The following is an 18,445-nucleotide window of genomic DNA, read 5'->3' as shown; positions in this document are numbered from 1 at the left end:
GTGATGGCCTCCCGAACCTCTTCCACCGTCACCGGGCCCCCCAGTACGCCCCTTTCCTCGTGTGTCAAGATAGTCAGTGGGAGCGGTCGTAAGAATTTGTCTAGTCGTCCTTCCTCAGCCTGATCGGGACTCCGGAACAGATAAGTATAGTAGTCCCTGAAGGCATAATTTATGGGGCCTGGTCTGAATCTGTGCTCACCTTTCATATCCTGTACACTCACGATGGGAGATCCTTCCCCTCCCGACTTCACCAGCCAGGCCAGCAGCTTACCTGCCCTACCCTCCTCCACTTGTACCGACGCTAAATATTTCTGCGTGCAGTGGCATCTGAGCTGTTCCTCTACCTGAGAGTGGGACCTCCTTGCTTGCATATATTCTTTTTGGTTCGGTATGCCATTGCTCCCTTCTTTTTCCGCCTCATGTATGGTTTTCTCTAGTTTGATCAGTTTGCGTTCTAGGGTGCGCTTTATCCCTACCGTTTGCCCTATACTGTATCCTCTCGTCGCTACTTTAAGCGTTTCCCATTCTATGTACCTAGAATTGGCAGATCCCTTATTAATTTTAATATGGTCTGTCAGGAATATGCGGAGCGTTTCTCTGTAAGCTTGCTCCTTGAGTGCAGCTGGAGATAGTCTCCACAGCGGTATGGGAGGCCTGTCCTCAACCACTCTCCAATTGAGCAATAGAGGATTGTGGTTGGATAATGTGTGTCCCAAGTATTCTGAGTGGGTCATCCCCCGTGCTAGGTTGGCAGAACACACCACCCTATCTATCGTGGTGTATATGCGGTGTAGCCCTGAGTAATATGAGTAGTCCTTGTCACCAGGGTGCTGTTCACGCCAAACGTCAACCAGTCCCCAGTCACGCATCCACCCTCTCAGTTTTTGGGCCACTTTGTGGACTACCGCTCCCAGTAGCGGCGGGTGGAACGGTCCAATCCTATGTCCATTATGCTATTGAAGTCCCCCCCAGCAGTAACTCTCTGTGTTGTTGGCGCGTGAGGCGGCTCGACAAGCGCTGCATGAAGGGAATCTGGTCCTGGTTGGGGGCATAAATACTTCCTAGTACCACTGGGACCCCATGGAGTTTGCCCTCTACCAGCACGTACCTACCCTCCTGATCTACGTCAGTCGAAACCACCTTGAAGGGGACACCCACCCGCACCCAGACCAGCGCTCCCCTAGCATACGCAGAGTACTTAGTAGCGAACACCTGCCCTCTCCATCTGCGCCTTAGCTTTTCCACCTCTATGGCTGTTAGATGGCTCTCCTGCAGCATTGCTACATGTATGCCTCTCCTCTTCAGATGGGACAATATTCTGTGCCTTTTAGCTGGTGATCCCATCCCTCGTATGTTCCATGTTAGGAAACTGTAGTCTGTCATGTAAAAACGTCAAAGGAATTACGGCCCCTCCCACCACCCTTGGCATCCCACTGCCTTCCATCGGCTATCATGTGCTGCTGACATGCAATCCACAGCCCCCAGGTGCCATCAAAACTCAAAATTGAAAACCCCAACTCCCCATCCCCAGGGCGCCTCCGAAAATGCAGGCAGCCCAAATAAACTGTGCAACAGTGTAACTTTGTCAAGCAAGTAAATATAGTTCTCGCCAGTCTGATTGAGTGGACGAGAAGCCGGTAGGGGGGTGGGACGGTGCCCGTCGGGGCCTGCTACGTGCTTAGTGCACCCCACCTCTGGACCTGATCGCGTACAGTTAACCCAGGTCGTCCGCCGTCTGCAGGGTCACCCTTGGGGGCCGCCCGGAGCAGCCGGAGCCATCCACTGACGAGAGTGTTGTGCCGTCCGAGTCTCTCTCGTTGCTCTTTGGAGGAGATACTTCTCTGCCCATGGAGTCTGCCACCCTCAGGGCCTGTCTCCTCCCAGACTCCTTCTGGGATCTTGTTGGCTCAGCCCGGAGGCGAGTACGGCGTCGCCACCCCCAGGATGCTCCCCGTTGCCCTCTGTCAGCCATGTTCGATCTCGTGGGCCGCCTTGTCTGTCCTCCGCGGGTCTCCAGCCACTCTCATCCCTCCTCCGGATTCTGGAAGAATGTGGTCTTGTCCTCCATTATCACTCTCAGTCTTGCCGGGAAGAGGAGTGAGTATTGGATCCCTTCGTTTCTGAGGGCCCTCTTCACAGCCATAAATGACACTCTCTTAGTTTGGACATCCATAGTAAAGTCCAGAAAGAGAGTTACTTCTCTGTTCGCCACCTTAAATGGTCCTGCCTCTCTGGCCCTCTGGAGCAGGATGTCTCTGTCTTTATAGTGGAGTAACCTGGTGACCACTGCACAAGGCGGTCTTCCAGGAGCCAGGGGCCTGGAGGGGACCCGGTGTGCTCTCTCCAGTGTAAAGAATGGTGTAAATTGTCCCGGTGCTACCACGGTGCGCAGCCATTCCTCAAGGAATTCCATCATTTTCGTGCCTTCCGCACCTTCCGGGAGCCCTACCACCCTTACATTGTTCCTTCGATTCCTTCCCTCCACGTCCTCTGCCCTGCGCTCCAGACGCATCACTCTGTCTGTGAGGCTCTGTACTGAGGCTTCTAGGTTCTTTTGTCTCGGTGTGAGGTCCGCTAGCGTGGTCTCCGTCTCCTTAACTCTATCTACAAGCTTTTGGTGGTCTGCTCATAGGAGGCCCATTTCCACCTGGTTAATATTGTGATGTAAAGTTGCTTTTGTGTCCTCGATTGCGCACAATATTTTGTCCTGGGTGTCTTGTACTTTGGTCTGCGTGAGGTCTCGCAGGTCCCCTCCACTTCGGTCAGCGATAGTGGCGCATTCCATTGCTTTACTCCCACGTCGGCTCTATGAGGTCATCGGCACAAGGTGGCCCGGAACCCGGAACCCGGGACTTCAACGATGCCTGGGGCCCCCAGCTGCGACCCAACCCGCTCCCGTCACCTCGGATTCCAATGCGCACAGTTCAGGTTCTTTTACCGGTGCAGCAGCATCCCCGCAACCCTCTGCTGGTTCCACTGGTTAGCTATGCAAGGTGTGTTCTCATGTGTGTACTGCCCTTAGGCAAGGCCCCTCCGGGGCCGGCCACGTCCGTCCCCAAGGGCCAGTTCCAGATTCAGCTCTGGGCCCCACTCTGCATAGCCCCCTGGCACCTCACCTCCCTCCCGGGGCCCCAAGGTTCATTCACCGATGACCCGAGGTCCTCTCCGGTGCCTTGTCGATGTGCAGACACCTCAGTTGCTCTGTGTGGTCGGCAAACTCTGGGCCCGCGGTCAATTCGGCCCATCGGCAGCTCAATCTCTGTCCAGGTCTCCAGTCCGCCGCTCCACAATGCCCTGGGACAGCCAGGGAGGCCTGGGGCGTCCGGGGGTCCTCACACCCCCTGTTGTGAAGAGTTCTGGGGCCTCCAGGCCCGGTGCTGCCTGCGCGGTCGACCCAAGCCAGGCGTCTGCCCGGCACGGCCAACCCGCAGGGCGCAGCGCACCACTCTCCAGTTCAGCTAGGGCTGGCCGGGCTCATCTCGTCCACCGCCCCAGGCGATATAACCTCGCCCCCTATCAAGGGGGTCGCAGGGCTGGAGCTGGCGGTCTTCCTCACCACAGTGCCATGCGGCGTCGCCGCACCGCTGCCGGGCTGACCCAATACCCGAGGCCCCGGCTTCAAATCTCCTCCGGCCCTCGACCGCGCTGCTCCATAACTCTCCTCCAGGAGCGGTCTTGGAGTCCAGGAGTCCGCTCCACCACCCGGCCTCAGCCCCAACCAGGTCCAGCGTGCAGCACACACAGCGATGGATCCCAGGGAGGGGCTCGTTTATGCTGATGAATGGAAGGCCCCGCGGGAGCCGAATGATTAAGCGCCGCCATCTTGGGCAGTCTAGCCATGCCCCCCATCTAACACTATATAATATTGCTCTTTCACCCGTTTCACCATATGATGAATGACACATGCACTTTGCTGTTTGGGAAGATATCACAATTGTCCAATGCCAACTAATCAAATAACGCTTTACACAGCAATGTCACTTGGCTCCAGTTATGTAATTTCTTTCCAGATGAGAGTTGTGGCTAAGTCATTGACTATGTTTGTAGCTGATATATGTGTGTTGGACAGATACCTACTCCAACAGTGTACACACCTGCAACAAACACTCAACAATGATTTCTCTCAGACACCCTGTGAGAGACAACCAACAAACCTTTATCACAACACCCCTGAGGATGTTCATCCAACAGCCTCTTTCTCCAAATATATAAAACCTCTTGCCCCAGGCACCCTTCAGTGGGCCACAGAAGAACACCTTCCCCGGGAACCCCTCACAAACAATAAAATGTCCACACAATCAGCTAAGACCATGTAAGTATTTTAATGCAGAAGTGACATAAAAGTAGCAATTCAAGTTATATGATCGGAGCAGAATTGACAAAATACTATTCCCAACGGTAGCTTATGTTCTTGAGCTTCACATCTTTCCATCAGTTTGTCTCCTCATGCCAGTGTTAGTGTGGAACCTTGTGTGGAATAATCATGTATATTGGCTTGCCAATGGTGAGGACAGGAGTGGTGTAGTCCCAGTATGGACTTTGGTGCTCCTTGACTGGACCCATCTGAACACATTACAATCAATTCAATACTGCAGCATCCTCAATAAGAATAACTGACACTGGGTAAAGTTTTGTAAATTTATCTAAGGAATTCATTTGCAGAATACAAGAAATATTCCATCAAAAGGTTTAGTAGCAAGGCATACAATTAATGAGTATAAAGAACTTAATAAAGATCTACCTAAAATCTGACATGGATTTGCCTTCTAAGTTGTGAAATAGGAAGTTTTAGGGACCTGTCAGATGCACGTCCTCTCATAGAACTTTAAACTATGACTTTCATACAATTCTAAACAACTGTACGGTTGTCAGAGCTTGCACCAATGAGGAGCAAGTGTGAAGAAACATTTTGTCACAAATAGGACCTTCTCATAGTAGTGATACATTGAGTTTAGTCATTCTCACAGTTTATTCACGAATGCAACTAGATACATTGTGCAACATTAACCTAAAACATCATGGTTGAAGTCTCTGTGACTGCTATCAGGTTATTGGTATGATACTCAAAATTCTTTATTTAGAGCAGGGAAATAACAATAGTGATCATCACCTGGTGTATTGCCACAGTGGTTCAAGATGGAGGATAGTGTAAACACATATTTAAATTAGTGTATTAGGTTTATGTTTCTAAAGCATTTAAGAAAAATCAACACTGGCACCAGCCAGTCAGAAAATCAGTCATGACTTTAAGCTAAAAACGTACAGGAGAAAAAGGAGCAAGTTTGTGGTAGGAAGGTAAACACAGTACAGAGACCAAAAGGGAGGGATATATAAGGTGGTAGCTTGCAGAGAGACTGGAGGAATGGAGCATAGCAAGAAATAGAGAGGTCAAAGAGAGAAGTAGAACAAAGAGATCCAACTAGTCTATCCAGAGGTATGCCCTGTTACCCAGACAACCAACTGTTGGATCCTTCATAGCCCCAGTAACTTAGGGCCAGATGTAGGTAACAATTTGCACATCGCAAACAGCGATTTTCGCTGTTTGCGACATGCAAACTGCACCATGCAATGCACAAAATCCTTTTTGCGAGTCGCAATTAGGAAGGGGAGTCCCCTTCCTAATTGCGAGACGCAGTACAATGCCAGATTGCTTTGTGACCGCGAACGCGGTCGCAAACCAATCGCAGTTTGCACCCATTTGAAATGGGTGGTAACCCATTCACAAAAGGGAAGGAGTCCTCATGGCACCCTTTCCCCTTTGTGAATGGAACTGCAAACATTTTTTCAGACCAGGCAGTGGTCCTATGGACCACTTCCTGCTCTGAAAAAATGAAAAAAATGTTTCATTTTTCATTTTTGTAATGCATCTCGTTTTCCTTTAAGGAAAACGGGCAGCATTACAAAAAAAAAAAAATGCTTTCTTAAAAAGCAGTCACAGACATGGTGGTCTGCTGTCCGTAGCAGGCCACCATCCCTGTGAATGCCGCCACTCGCAAGGGGGTCGCAAATTGTGACCCACCTCATTCATATTAATGAGGTGGGCCTTTGCGACCCCCTCGTGAGTCGCAGATGGTGTCAGGGACACCATCCTACATTCCAATTTGCAAGTCGCAAATTGGAATCTTCCTACATCTGGCCCTTAGAAACTAGGTAATGACACAGTCAAAATGTCACCACTGAATAGAATCAGGACTACTTTTTAACCGGTTCTGTGCCTTGGACGAGATGATCTCGTCCAAGGCTACAGTTCCCCTGTGCCTTGGACAAGATCATCTCGTCCATGGCACAGGGGAACTTGGGGGCGCGCTAGCATGCCCCCGTGCACCCCCCTCACCCCCCCAAGTCGGGATGGAAGGGGAAGACCTTCCCCTTCCACCCCCGACCCCCCCACCCCCCCCTGTGACGCAAGGGTCGCTCCCAGGGGGGGCATTTTTTTGAGAAGGCCTTTTCTGCCCCCCCCTGGGGGCAGAAACCTCTAGGCACCAGGCACCATTTTTTTTTTTTTTTTTTTTTTATGTTTCATTTCTTTTTTTTTCGTGGGGAGCGACCCCTTAGGCAAGGGTCGCTCCCCTTGGGGGAAAATTATATCTTGGCCATTTCTGCCCCCCTTGGGGGCAGATTGGCCTATTTTGATGAGGCCAATCTGCCCCCAAGGGGGGTAGAAACCACTAGACACCAGGGATTTTTTTTTTTTTTTTTTATTGTTATTGACAAAAGGGAGCGACCCCTTGGGCAAGGGTCGCTCCCAGGGGGGGCATATTTAGGGGAAGGACTTTTCTGCCCCCCCTGGGGGCAGAAACCTCTAGGCACCAGGGACCATTTTTTTTTTTTTTTTTTTTTATGTTTCATTTTTTTTTTTTTTGGTGGGGAGCGACCCCTTAGTCAAGGGTCGCTCCCCTTGGGGGAAAATTATATTTTGGCCATTTCTGCCCCCCTTGGGGGCAGATTGGCCTATTTTGATGAGGCCAATCTGCCCCCAAGGGGGGTAGAAACCACTAGACACCAGGGAGTTTTTTCTTTGCGTGAATTTCACGCAAAGGGAGTGGCCCCTTAGGCAAGCGTCGCTCCCTGGGGGGGAGGGCAATTTATTTTAGGGCATTTCTGCCCCCCCAGGGGCAGTTCGGCCTATTATTAGGCCGAACTGCCCCCAGGGGGGGGGGCAGAACCCTCTAGGCGCCAGGGCAATTTATTTTTATTTTTTTTGTTTCTTTTTTTAGAGATGGGGAGCGACCCATCAGGCAAGGGTCGCTCCCCTGGGGGGCAAATTGTATTTAGACCATTTCTGCCCCCCTGGGGGCAGATTGGCCGATTTTAGGTCAATCTGCCCCCAAGGGGGCAGAAACCACTAGGCACCTGGGATTTGTTTTTTGGCGCCAATGTCACGCAGGGGGAGCGACCCTGTAGGCAAGGGTCGCTCCTGGGGGCGGGGGTGGGGGCTGGGGGGGGCAAATTTATTTTAGGCCATTTCTGCCCCCCCCTGGGGACAGTTCGGCCTATTATTAGGCCGAACTGCCCCCAGGGGGGGGGGCAGAACCCTCAGGGCACCAGGGCAAATTTTTTAGTTGTGTTTTTTTTTTTTTTTTTTTTTTTTCGAGATGGGGAGCGACCCATCAGGCAAGGGTCGCTCCCCTGGGGGGCAAATTGTATTTAGGCCATTTCTGCCCCCAGGGGGGGCAGAAACCTCTAGGCGCCAGGGCAATTTTTTTTTTTTGTTCTTTCTTTTTTTAGAGATGGGGAGCGACCCATCAGGCAAGGGTCGCTCCCCTTGGGGGGCAAATTGTATTTAGGCCATTTCTGCCCCCCCCCGGGGGCAGATTGGCCGATTTTAGGTCAATCTGCCCCCAAGGGGGCAGAAACCACTAGGCACCTGGGATTTGTTTTTTGGCGCCAATGTCACGCAGGGGGAGCGACCCCGTAGGCAAGGGTCGCTCCCGGGGGCGGGGGTGGGGGCTGGGGGGGGGGCAAATTTATTTTAGGCCATTTCCGGCCTATTATTAGGCCGAACTGCCCCCGGGGGGGGGGCAGAACCCTGAGGGCACCAGGGCAAATTTTTTTGTTGTGTTTTTTTTTTTGTTTTTTCGAGATGGGGAGCGACCCATCAGGCAAGGGTCGCTCCCCTGGGGGGCAAATTGTATTTAGGCCATTTCTGCCCCCCTTGGGGGCAGATTGGCCGATTTTAGGTCAATCTGCCCCCAAGGGGGCAGAAACCACTAGGCACCTGGGATTTGTTTTTTGGCGACAATGTCATGCAGGGGGAGCGACCCCGTAGGCAGGGGTTGTTCCCGGGCAGGGGCAGGGGGGGTTTGGGGGGTCAAATTTATTTTAGGGCATTTCTGCCCCCCCCCTCCCGGGGCCGGCTGAGCTAGAGGCCAAACTCCACAGGTAGGCACTTTGCAAAAAACACCTCTGTTTTCTGTGAAAAAATATGTTCTGTCCACGTTGTGTTTTGGGCCATTTCCTTTCGTGGGCGCTAGGCCTACCCACAGAAGTGAGGTATCATTTTTATCGGGAGACTTGGGGGAACGCTGGGTGGCAGGAAATTCGTAGCTCCTCCCAGATTCCAGAACTTTCTGCCACAGAAATGTGAGGAACATGTGTTTTTTTAGCCAAATTTTGAGGTTTGCAAAGGATTCTGGGTAACAGAACCTGGTCCGAGCCCCACAAGTCACCCCATCTTGGATTCCCCTAGGTCTCTAGTTTTCAGAAATGCACAGGTTTGGTAGGTTTCCCTAGGTGCCGGCTGAGCTAGAGGCCAAAATCTACAGGTAGGCACTTCGCAAAAAACACCTCTCTTTTCTTCCAAAATTTTTGATGTGTCCACGTTGCGCTTTGGGGTGTTTCCTGTCGCGGGCGCTAGGCCTACCCACACAAGTGAGGTATCATTTTTTATCGGGAGACTTGGGGGAACGCTGGGTGGAAGGAAATTTGTGGCTCCTCTCAGATTCCAGAACTTTCTGCCACAGAAATGTGAGGAACATGTGTTTTTTTAGCCAAATTTTGAGGTTTGCAAAGGATTCTGGGTAACAGAACCTGGGCCGAGCCCCGCAAGTCACCCCTCCTTGGATTCCCCTAGGTCTCTAGTTTTCAGAAATGCACAGGTTTGGTAGGTTTCCCTAGGTGTCGGCTGAGCTAGAGGCCAAAATCTACAGGTAGGCACTTCGCAAAAAACACCTCTGTTTTCTTCCAAAACTTTTGATGTGTCCACGTTGCGCTTTTGGGTGTTTCCTGTCGCGGGCGCTAGGCCTACCCACGCAAGTGAGGTATAATTTTTATCGGGAGACTTGGGGGAACGCTGGGTGGAAGGAAATTTGTGGCTCCTCTCAGATTCCAGAACTTTCTGCCACAGAAATGTGAGGAACATGTGTTTTTTTAGCCAAATTTTGAGGTTTGCAAAGGATTCTGGGTAACAGAACCTGGTCCGAGCCCCGCAAGTCACCCCATCTTGGATTCCCCTAGGTCTCTAGTTTTCAGAAATGCACAGGTTTGGTAGGTTTCCCTAGGTGCCGGCTGAGCTAGAGGCCAAAATCTACAGGTAGGCACTTCGCAAAAAACACCTCTGTTTTCTTCGAAAATTTTGGATGTGTCCACGTTGCGCTTTGGGGTGTCTCCTGTCGCGGGCGCTAGGCCTACCCACACAAGTGAGGTATCATTTTTATCGGGAGACTTGGGGAAACGCTGAGTGGAAGGAAATTTGTGGCTCCTCTCAGATTCCAGAACTTTCTGCCACAGAAATGTGAGGAACATGTGTTTTTTTAGCCAAATTTTGAGGTTTGCAAAGGATTCTGGGTAACAGAACCTGGTCCGAGCCCCGCAAGTCACCCCTCCTTGGATTCCCCTAGGTCTCTAGTTTTCAGAAATGCACAGGTTTGGTAGGTTTCCCTAGGTGTCGGCTGAGCTAGAGGCCAAAATCTACAGGTAGGCACTTTGCAAAAAACACCTCTGTTTTCTTCCAAAACTTTTGATGTGTCCACGTTGCGCTTTTGGGTGTTTCCTGTCGCGGGCGCTAGGCCTACCCACGCAAGTGAGGTATCATTTTTATCGGGAGACTTGGGGGAACGCTGGGTGGAAGGAAATTTGTGGCTCCTCTCAGATTCCAGAACTTTCTGCCACAGAAATGTGAGGAACATGTGTTTTTTTAGCCAAATTTTGAGGTTTGCAAAGGATTCTGGGTAACAGAACCTGGTCCGAGCCCCGCAAGTCACCCCATCTTGGATTCCCCTAGGTCTCTAGTTTTCAGAAATGCACAGGTTTGGTAGGTTTCCCTAGGTGCCGGCTGAGCTAGAGGCCAAAATCTACAGGTAGGCACTTCGCAAAAAACACCTCTGTTTTCTTCGAAAATTTTGGATGTGTCCACGTTGCGCTTTGGGGTGTTTCCTGTCGCGGGCGCTAGGCCTACCCACACAAGTGAGGTATCATTTTTATCGGGAGACTTGGGGAAACGCTGAGTGGAAGGAAATTTGTGGCTCCTCTCAGATTCCAGAACTTTCTGCCACAGAAATGTGAGGAACATGTGTTTTTTTAGCCAAATTTTGAGGTTTGCAAAGGATTCTGGGTAACAGAACCTGGTCCGAGCCCCGCAAGTCACCCCATCTTGGATTCCCCTAGGTCTCTAGTTTTCAGAAATGCACAGGTTTGGTAGGTTTCCCTAGGTGCCGGCTGAGCTAGAGGCCAAAATCTACAGGTAGGCACTTCGCAAAAAACACCTCTGTTTTCTTCGAAAATTTTGGATGTGTCCACGTTGCGCTTTGGGGTGTTTCCTGTCGCGGGCGCTAGGCCTACCCACACAAGTGAGGTATCATTTTTATCGGGAGACTTGGGGAAACGCTGAGTGGAAGGAAATTTGTGGCTCCTCTCAGATTCCAGAACTTTCTGCCACAGAAATGTGAGGAACATGTGTTTTTTAGCCAAATTTTGAGGTTTGCAAAGGATTCTGGGTAACAGAACCTGGTCCGAGCCCCGCAAGTCACCCCTCCTTGGATTCCCCTAGGTCTCTAGTTTTCAGAAATGCACAGGTTTGGTAGGTTTCCCTAGGTGCCGGCTGAGCTAGAGGCCAAAATCTACAGATAGGCACTTAGCAAAAAACACCTCTGTTTTCTTCCAAAAGCTTTGATGTGTCCACGTTGCGCTTTGGGGTGTTTCCTGTCGCCGGCGCTAGGCCTACCCACACAAGTGAGGTATCATTTTTATCGGGAGACTTTGGGGAACGCTGGGTGGAAGGAAATTTGTGGCTCCTTTCAGATTCCAGAACTTTCTGCCACAGAAATGTGAGGAACATGTGTTTTTTTAGCCAAAGTTTGAGGTTTGCAAAGGATTCTGGGTAACAGAACCTGGTCCAAGACCCGCAAGTCACCCCTCCTTGGATTCCCCTAGGTCTCTAGTTTTCAGAAATGCACAGGTTTGGTAGGTTTCCCTAGGTGCCGGCTGAGCTAGAGGCCAAAATCTACAGGTAGGCACTTCGCAAAAAACACCTCTGTTTTCTTCCAAAATTTTGGATGTGTCCACATTGTGCTTTGGGGTGTTTCCTGTCGCGGGCGCTAGGCCTACCCACGCAAGTGAGGTATCATTTTTATCGGGAGACTTGGGGGAACGCTGGGTGGAAGGAAATTTGTGGCTCCTCTCAGATTCCAGAACTTTCTGCCACAGAAATATGAGGAACATGTGTTTTTTTAGCCAAATTTTGAGGTTTGCAAAGGATTCTGAGTAACAGAACCTGGTCCGAGCCCCGCAAGTCACCCCTCCTTGGATTCCCCTAGGTCTCTAGTTTTTAGAAATGCACAGGTTTGGTAGTTTTCCCTAGGTGCCGGCTGAGCTAGAGGCCAAAATCTACAGGTAGGCACTTCGCAAAAAACACCTCTGTTTTCTTCCAAATATTTGGATGTGTCCACGTTGCGCTTTGGGGTGTTTCCTGTCGCGGGCGCTAGGCCTACCCACACAAGTGAGGTATCATTTTTATCGGGAGACTTGGGGAACATAGATTAGCAAAACAAGTGTTATTGCCCCTTGTCTTTCTCTACATTTTTTCCTTCCAAATATAGGAGAGTGTGTAAAAAAGACATCTATTTGAGAAATGCTCTGTAATTCACATGCTAGTTTGGTCACCCCGGAATTCAGATATGTGCAAATAACCACTGCTCCTCAACACCTTATCTTGTGCCCTTTTTGGAAATACAAAGGTTTTCTTGATAGCAATTTTTTACTCTTTATATTTCAGCAAATGAATTGCTGTATACCCGGTATAGAATGAAAACGCACGTCAGGGTGCAGCTCATTTATTGGCTCTGGGTTCCTTGGGTTCTTGATGAACCTACAAGCCCTATATATCCCCGCAACCAGAGGAGTCCAGCAGACGTAACGGTATATTGCTTTCGATAATCTGACATTGCAGGGAAAAGTTACAGAGTAAAACGTAGAGAAACATTTCTGTTTTTTTCACCTCAATTTCAATATTTTTCTTTTTCAGTTGTTATTTTCTGTAGGAAACCCTTGTAGGATCTACACAAATGACCCCTTGCTGAATTCAGAATTTTGTCTACTTTCCAGAAATGTTTAGGTTTCTGGGATCCAGCATTGGTTTCATACCCATTGCTGTCACTGACTGGAAGGAGGCTGAAAGCACAAAAAATTGCAAAAATGGGGTATGTCCCAGTAAAATGCCAAAATTGTGTTGAAAAATTGGGTTTTGTGATTCAAGTCTGCCTGTTCCTGAAAGCTGGGAAGCTGCTGAGTTTAGCACCGCAAACCCTTTGTTGATGCCATTTTCAGGGGAAAAACCACAAGCCTTCTTCTGCAGCCACTTTTTCCAATTTTTTTGAAAAAAACGAAATTTTCACTGTATTTTGGCCAATTTCTTGGCCTCCTTCAAGGGAACCCACAAAGTCTGGGTACCTCTAGAATCCCTAGGATGTTGGAAAAAAAGGACGCAAATTTGGCTTGGTTAGCTTATGTGGACAAAAAGTTATGAGGTCCTAAGCGCGAACTGCCCCAAATAGGCAAAAAAAGGCCTGGCACAGGAGGGGGAAAAGGCCTGGCAGCGAAGGGGTTAAGACTGCTGTAAAAATCTGCCGCCATTTCGGCTCAAAACACTGAATTGCTTCAAAACGCACCCAGGGTCACTGAGAAAACTAGGTCACGCAGCATTAGCAGCTCCAACAAGCCACATTAGGGGAAGCTGGGGAAGGACCAAGAAAAGGAAAGTGACAGAGCCAAAGCAAAAGAGAGAGAAATATTGATGAAAGACCGGTGCACACAGGTGATTGTAGGAAAGAGAAAATGCTCAACTTTCTCTTTGCAGCTCCTCCAAAGGTTTCTATTATGACAGTCGTATGACCCAAAGGCAGGCTACAGGCATCTAGGAGAAAGGCAGGAAGGTAGTGTAGGAGGCTGGACTGGCTTGCAGTGAGTACCAAGGGGTACTTACACCTTGCACCAGGCCCAGGTATCCCTTATTAGTGTAGAGGGGTGTCTAGCAGCTTAGGCTGATAGAAAAGGTAGCTTAGCAGATCAGCTTAGGCTGAACTAGGAGACGAATGAAGCTCCTACAGTACCACTAGTGTCATATGCACAATATCATAAGAAAACACAATACACAGATATACTAAAAATAAAGGTACTTTATTTTTATGACAATATGCCAAAAGTATCTCAGTGAGTACCCTCAGTATGAGGATAGCAAATATACACAAGATATATGTACACAATACCAAAATATGTAGTAATAGCAATAGAAAACAGTGCAAACAATGTATAGTCACAATAGAATGCAATGGGGGCACATAGGGATAGGGGCAACACAAACCATATACTCTAGAAGTGGAATGCGAGCCACGAATGGACCCCAAACCTATGTGACCTTGTAGAGGGTCGCTGGGAATGTAAGAAAACAGTGAGGGTTAGAAAAATAGCCCACCACAAGACCCTGAAAAGTGGGTGCAAAGTGCACCTAAGTTCCCCAAACAGCACAGAAGTCGTGATAGGGGAATTCTGCAAGGAAGACCAACACCAGCAATTCCACAACGATGGATTTCATAAAGAGAGTACCTGTGGAACAAGGGGACCAAGTCCAAAAGTCACGATCAAGTCGGGAGTGGGCAGATGCCCAGGAAATGCCAGCTGTGGGTGCAAAGAAGCTGCCACTGGATGGTAGAAGCTGTGGATTCTGCAAGAACGACAAGGGCTAGAAACTTCCCCTTTGGAGGATGGATGTCCCACGTCATGAAGAGTTGTGCAGAGGTGTTTCCGTGCAGAAAGACTGCAAACAAGCCTTGCTAGCTGTGAGGATCACGGTTAGGGTTTTTGGATGCTGCTGTGGCCCAGGAGGGACCAGGATGTCACCAATTGTGTGAGGAGACAGAGGGGGCGCCCAGCAAGACAAAGAGCCCACTCAGAAGCAAGCAGCACCCGCAGAAGTGCCGGAACAGGCACTACAAAGTGGAGTGAACCGGAGCTCACCCGAAGTCACAAAAGAGGGTCCCACGACACCGGAGGACAACTCAGGAGGTCTTGCACTGCAGGTTAGAGTGCCGGGGACCCAGGCTTGGCTGTGCACAAAGGAAATCCTGGAAGAGTGCACAGGAGCCGGAGTAGCTGCAAAACACGCGGTTCCCAGCATTGCAGTCTAGCGTGGGGAGGCAAGGACTTACCTCCACCAAACTTGGACTGAAGAGTCACTGGACTGTGGGAGTCACTTGGACAGAGTTGCTGAGTTTGAGGGACCTCGCTCGTCGTGCTGAGAGGAGACCCAGAGGACCGGTGATGCAGTTCTTTGGTGCCTGCAGTTGCAGGGGGAAGATTCCGTCGACCCACGGGAGATTTCTTCGGAGCTTCTAGTGCAGAGAGGAGGCAGACTACCCCCACAGCATGCACCACCAGGAAAACAGTTGAGAAGGCGGCAGGATCAGCATTACAAGGTCGCAGTAGTTGTCTTTGCTACTTTGTTGCAGTTTTGCAGGCTTCCAGCGCGGTCAGCAGTCCATTCCTTGGCAGAAGGTGAAGAGAGAGATGCAGAGGAACTCTGTTGAGCTCTTGCATTCGTTATCTAAGGAATTCCCCAAAGCAGAGACCCTAAATATCCAGAAAAGGAGGTTTGGCTACTTAGGAGAGAGGATAGGCTAGCAACACCTGAAGGAGCCTATCAGAAGGAGTCTCTGACGTCACCTGCTGGCACTGGCCACTCAGAGCAGTCCAGTGTGCCAGCAGCACCTCTGTTTCCAAGATGGCAGAGGTCTGGAGCACACTGGAGGAGCTCTAGGCACCTCCCAGGGGAGGTGCAGGTCAGGGGAGTGGTCAATCCCCTTTCCTTTGTCCAGTTTCGCGCCAGAGCAGGGCTGAGGGATCCCTGAACCGGTGCAGACTGGCTTATGCAGAGATGGGCACCATCTGTGCCCATCAAAGCATTTCCAGAGGCTGGGGGAGGCTACTCCTCCCCAGCCCTGACACCTTTTCCAAAAGGGAGAGGGTGTAACACCCTCTCTCTGAGGAAGTCCTTTGTTCTGCTCTCCTGGGCCAAGCCTGGCTGGACCCCAGGAGGGCAGAAACCTCTCTGAGGGGTTGGCAGCAGCAGCAGCTGCAGTAAAACCCCGGGAAAGGTAGTTTGGCAGTACCCGGGTCTGTGCTAGAGACTCAGGGGATCATGGAATTGTATCCCCAATGCCAGAATGGCACTGGGGTGACAATTCCATGATCCTAGACATGTTACATGGCCATGTTCGGAGTTACCATTGTGACGCTATACATATGTCGTGACATATGTATAGTGCACGCGTGTAATGGTGTCCCCGCACTCACAAAGTCCGGGGATTTTGCCCTGAACAATGTGGGAGCACCTTGGCTAGTGCCAGGGTGCCCACACACTAAGTAACTTAGCACCCAACCTTTACCAGGTAAAGGTTAGACATATAGGTGACTTATAAGTTACTTAAGTGCAGTGGTAAATGGCTGTGAAATAATGTGGACGTTATTTCACTCAGGCTGCACTGGCAGGCCTGTTTAAGAATTGTCAGATCTCCCTATGGGTGGCACAAGAAATGCTGCAGCCCATAGGGATCTCCTGGAACCCCAATACCCTGGGTACCTCAGTACCATATACTAGGGAATTATAAGGGTGTTCCAGTATGCCAATGTAAATTGGTGAAATTGGTCACTAGCCTGTTAGTGACAATTTGGAAAGAAAATGAGAGAGCATAACCACTGAGGTTCTGTATAGCAGAGCCTCAGTGAGACAGTTAGTCATAACACAGGTAACACATACAGGGCACACTTATGAGTACTGGGGCCCTGGCTGGCAGGGTCCCAGTGACACATACAACTAAAACAACATATATACAGTGAAATATGGGGGTAACATGCCAGGCAAGATGGTACTTTCCTACAGGTAGAAAGTCTGTACACGGATGGAAGGAGACATGAGAGATACACAGTGAGAGAATGCAGCAATACCAGAGAAAAGAAACAGGAAGAGAAATAGAGAGGGAAAGAGATGTAAGATGATGGACCAGTGAAAGCGAAAGAGGCAGAGGAAAGAAAGAGAGAGAGGGAGGGAACACCAGGGAGAAAGAGAAATAGAGGAGAAGACAGTCAGGTACAGAAAGGTTAGTTTAGGAAAGAAACAATATGCAAAGAAAAGAAACAAGGAGCTACAGAGATAAACTGAGAGAGAGAAAAAGAGCTGGAGACATGGAAAAAGGCTAGGGATGAAAACAGGAAGAATGTAGAACAGGAGAGAGCAATAGAGCATAAAACTGGGGCTGGCATGTGCAGGAATGACATGGAGAAACAGCTGCAATAGAACACACCATATCACAGTCCACAACTGGGACAGTGGCACTGGAAAAAGGAAACCTTATTACAGCATTACAGAGAGTTGAAGGATATGGATGGATCAGGAACTCAATTAAACTGTGTTAGAGCAACCAGGATTCATCAGTTCCACCATTCACCATTGTTAGCGCATCTGACCTTTATAAGTAAACTTAAAGGGGAAGGGAATAGGTTGATGAACCTTTTGACTCACAATTAAGATGTTCTTACCATAGCTCCAGTACATAATTAATACACAGTAATCAATAATCATTAGCAATCAATAAAATCAATAATCAATGGAGTCAGTAATTGTCACGCTCCCTGACCTTTCAGTCATACATAACCACATCTTTTAGTGAAAGTTAGAATTTTTCTGTCCCTATATTAACAATGCTAAGGTCATGTAGATTCATCTAAAAATCAAATAAAACACATGCAGAAATAACACTGGTTGTCCACAGCGGCGGAAGAAACGTAATCTAATCAAAGCTTGAACAACAACACATCCTAAGATTTTGGTGGAAATCAATAGCAAAGTCAGCTGCGTCAATGTGATGATGTACATGAGGTTTGGCAGAGAAATTAATCAAGCATTAGTCCCTGTAATCATAATTCATTAATGAGAGTCCTTAACTAACATCAAATTAGCATCAGCATGTTGGGCTCCGTGCAAGACAATTTAGTAACACACATTTGGAAAAACATCTAATTACAGCTCTATCAAAACAGCGCAGTTGGTACCTAGAAAGAAAAAGCAAATATGCATAATAATCACAGTTTATGTTATACCTATCCTCAGTATGGATCAGCAAAGCAGAGTCAGTCTTCGTCATTAGGACATCAGTCAGTCAGCAAGGAATCAGGATTTAGCTTTAAAATTCAAAAAGGCAGTCTCCAAGCAATAAAGTTAAGCACGTCTCTTGTCAAGACGCATAAGAAAGTAATAACCTCTCGGTCAGGAAGAAAATGAGCAATGGGCTGAATGAATCTCTTCTCTCTGTGTACTCTTGTTAAGTCAAAACTGTTAAATCTACCCCACAAATCCCTATTGGTTAGTTAATCGTATGTTCACATTCTGTCCAATAAAACTAAAGTCCCAAATCTATAAATTCTAATATTACTCCGTTCACATGTCGTTGATTGGTTTGTCTTGCAATGTCCTCACCATTCGGCTTGTCAGGTAACAATAGTGTTGCAGCTTCTACTGTAGTCAGTATCTTCATTGTTTTCGTCCTTGGAAAGTCAGTCTCACACACATTACACATAAAATGTTGCATTAGCAGGAACATCATCTTCCAGCAGTCGGTTTTCATGAGAAGCAAGCTTCAGCTATGAGCACATTTAAACAATACAATGGAAATTCACAGTTTAACTTTCTTTGGACCGCCATTTTATTAAACGCTAAGAAATACATCTTTTATATGAGGCCTGGCAAGTAGGCCAAGACACTCGCTAAGTTAAGGCCTACAATTAATAAAGCTAAAGCTTATTGCATAATCCTTAATATGACATATTACTACATTATTCAAGCATACATTCAACATTTCATATTATTAAATCATTGATTAGTACATTTCGTTGACATTGGTGGCCGTTCTTCGTAATCACATTTTAAAATGCATGCATTATTTTTCTATGTTATTTTATT

The sequence above is a fragment of the Pleurodeles waltl genome, chromosome 7, assembly GCF_031143425.1.
Source record: "Pleurodeles waltl isolate 20211129_DDA chromosome 7, aPleWal1.hap1.20221129, whole genome shotgun sequence".
NCBI classification, from domain to species: domain Eukaryota; kingdom Metazoa; phylum Chordata; class Amphibia; order Caudata; family Salamandridae; genus Pleurodeles; species Pleurodeles waltl.
This window is presented reverse-complemented; position numbering follows the sequence as displayed.